We start from the raw sequence: 3,509 nt of genomic DNA on the forward strand, positions 1-3,509 counted from the left end.
CGCCAGAAAGATGGGCGCCCATAAACATAGGCGTCCGTAAAGGCAGAGACAGGAACGTCTCTACGAACGCCGGAAAGATGGGCATCCGCTAGGGATCCTGAGGCTCCGGTTCCTCTACGGGCGCCTATATGATTGGCTATACGGAGCTTCCTCCTGCGTCTGGAATAAGGCTGTATTAGACGCTGAGATCAGAACGCACAAAGGAATACAAACAGTGTTGCTGATCCATGTATGTTCATCTCCCCCTAACCCATGTCCATGCTTCTTTTTTCAATCTGTATATATTCCTGTTTTTCTTAATGTGACAGATTGTGTGTCAGCTATATCTGCATTGAAAACAATTTAAAAAATACTTTGCTGTAGTTTACTCTGAACAGTCATGGAGGTTTATCTTTCCCTTTCTCTCTCGCCACATTGATCTGTAACATAATTTTTGTGTGCTGCCATTCCAGCTGTGCACCAGAGAGCCTACAGTGTGGCAGATGTAAGCATGTATGAGTTGTTAAAGGATTTATATGTGTTCATCTATTAATTTGAATTTGTGTGTTTTCCTCTGTTGTATTCCATGCAGGCCGTAGGAACATGGCGAACCGAATGCACGCCCAATTTCGGCGCCTGAACAGTTCGTAGCAATATTCCCGTGGCGGAACTAAAGGGACGCCTAAGTCTAGGCTTCAGCGTCTCATAAGTTCCGCCGTAGGAACGTCTGTAAAGTTCTGCTTTAGTAACATGGCGGAGCAAAGGGGCCGGAAGCAGGTGGCACGGCGCTCGCACGTGCAATGACACGTCCAGACGGCCATTTTCTAAAAGGTTTTCAGAATGCCAAGAGGGCGGTTGCCAAATTTTTGTGACAGGGATGTAAAGCTGCTGGCCGAACTGGTGGCCGCAGATGAGTAGCACCTCTTCTTCCGCCCTGGGCGCCCGTGGGACCAGGACAGGGCCGACGAGTCCTGGCGGGCGCTCAGGGCACGATTCAACGCCCAAGCTTAGTTTCCGAGGGAGGTAAGTTCATAGGCCTCTGTTTCTTGTTCTGTTGTAACGCACATGGGAAACTACAAGTTAAACATCTTAGATTTGTGGGTTTGTTTGTATTGCTGTGTGTGACAGTTGGAAACTGACACTTGACTTGTTAGAACCAAGCAATTAACATTTATTTGGGTGGTTGAAGTATTTGGGTGGTTGAAGTATTTGGGTACTACTTTTGTATTGGGATGGGGATGACAAATGTAAAAATGACACTTCACTTGTTAGACTTGTTGGGTTTGAATTTATTTTTTACTCTAAAAGTTGTAGTTCAACTTCCGTTTCCTTTTGCTATTGTATAACTGACAGGTTGAGGCATTGAAGAAACGGGCGCGCAGGATCCGGAAGAAGGAGCCAGAATACCAGAGGGCCCTGCGGGCCCACAGAGGAGAGGACAGTAGGTGCAGTTAATAGATTTAACGGTTGACCTGAAAGCGATAAAGTGATCGAGAATAGTACTATTGTACTATTCTCGATCTTTGCATGCGCAGCTGTGACAATTTAAATATTTCTGTTTTCAGAGAGCAGCACGAATGATGGCGGCAGTGATGGTGGCAGTGATGAAGAATATGCTCCGCCGGAACAACGCCACGGTGAGCCTTTAATAGCATCAGCATACTTTGCCATTTGTCGCGCCGATGAAATTTGCACATGTAGATGTTTGTAATGGTACAGGTTATGTTCCCGGTTAAAATGTTGCTAGGTTCTGTTTCTTACGCTGTTGTGCATGAATTCATGTGGGAAGGGGTTAACGCTTTAATTTTTTTCTCTTTTCAGATACATCAGACGGAGAGATGGAGCCCCACCCTTTAATCCTGCCCCCCCCCATTATGGAGCGTCCCCCCTGTGATCCTTCCCGTCCCAGTTTTTCACACCCACCCCCATTTTGGATCGCCTCTCCGTAATTTTGCCAGTCCCCATATATCATGCCCCCCCCCCCCCCCTAATTTTCCGGTCCAATTCTCTCCTGCCCCACCCGCCCCGCCTGCCAGGGGAGATGAGGAGGGCAGCGTCGTTGACGTTGTCGGCCCTGCCTCTCCAGGGCTGTCCGGGGCTGGTGTTCCGCCGGAGGGCAGTATTGAGGGGCGCCTGGACTCGATGCTGTACTTCCTGGCGCAGATCACTAGCCGCCTGGACACCCTGGAGGGAATGGCAGTGCAGGCAGTGACGATCCTGCACGACCTGCGCCTTGGCCAGCTGGAGATGATTGAGCTCCTGCGAGCAATCGCAGGAGCTCAGTCCCTTCTCGTCTTGGTGCGGGCTCCTGCAGGACCGGCACCGCCTGAGGACCGTCAATGACGATGCTCCTCCTCCTCCCCATGGCATGCTCCGTCCCCTTTTTTCCCCAACGCCCACCCAGGTAAATATATTTTTGTAAACAGTTAAATTTTATTTTCAAGTACATATATTTTTTGGAATTGAAAAAGTTGATTCGTTTCCTTTTCACAATCGATTGCATGCGACTTTTTTTTTTTTTTATATTTTTCAAATTATAACATTTACAATGAAATGATATAATCAGGTATTACATATTTTCATACATCACAACTTTTAAAGAAAATATAATTGTATTCCAGCCCACATCTTGGAGGAGAAGAGAGTTACACTCCTTCGCTCCCTGAAGAAGGAGTGTAACTCACTCCAAAACCCTGCAGAGTCGGAGGATTAACTTCAGGACTCAGATAAGTGCACATTAAATGTTGTTCTGTGCACTATCTCATGTTGACCACAGCCAAAGCGTTTTAGAGCCTGTACAAAGACAGTGGTGAGGAATGACCGATGATTAATCTGGATATTGTGCTTTAAGGCTATATCGTTTCTAGCCCGTTGCACCATAAATACCAGGTCTTAGTGTCAATATAGGTTTTATTAATACAGCCAGTGACAAGACACATATGATGGTCATCCACACCTTCTATATATGATATCACATGAGCCATAAGTAGCAGAATTTCTTATTTATTGATTTTTTCAAAGTTTCTGCTTATACAGGGGTTTTTTAACTCTTGCGAAGAAATATAAGCATTTTTTTCTTTTTATAGGGAAATGAAGGCCATCATATATCCACCATCTAATTTTACAACAAATAATCTCACAGATCTTACAAGTTGAGATAATGAGGGGGGGAGGGGGTCCCAACCAGGACCCACCCTCCACTAATTAATAGGCTCATACAAATCCATGTCTGAGAAATATATCCATCCGGCATTATCTTTCCAATCAATGCACACCACACTTTGCACAGCATATCTTTCCCTCCCAGTTTTGCTACAACCCACTATTCATCCCAGCACTCACAACCCACATTAATGCCAACCTGAACCCCAACATCTCTGAAAAAGTCTTTCCCCTTACAATGAAGAGATTCCCTGTTGTCACAAAGAGGTATTTTCTTTGCTTCCATCCTCATCATATGAAATACCGGCGGATCCCTTCACCGATGAGGGTCTCCCAGAGCCCACAGAGAAAAGCAGCAAATGAAGTAA

The 3,509-nt window shown here is 45.9% G+C and overlaps 1 long non-coding RNA gene across 1 annotated transcript; it reads left to right on the top strand.

Annotated features, from left to right (window-relative positions):
• Window positions 1-315: 315 nt before the first annotated feature.
• On the top strand, window positions 316-1,953 carry LOC115082586. Its single transcript, XR_003854201.1, has 3 exons — window positions 316-1,420; window positions 1,545-1,616; window positions 1,801-1,953. It is a non-coding gene; the product is annotated as an uncharacterized LOC115082586 (long non-coding RNA).
• Window positions 1,954-3,509: the final 1,556 nt, after the last annotated feature.

Source organism: Rhinatrema bivittatum, unplaced genomic scaffold (assembly GCF_901001135.1).
Source record: "Rhinatrema bivittatum unplaced genomic scaffold, aRhiBiv1.1, whole genome shotgun sequence".
NCBI lineage: Eukaryota > Metazoa > Chordata > Amphibia > Gymnophiona > Rhinatrematidae > Rhinatrema > Rhinatrema bivittatum.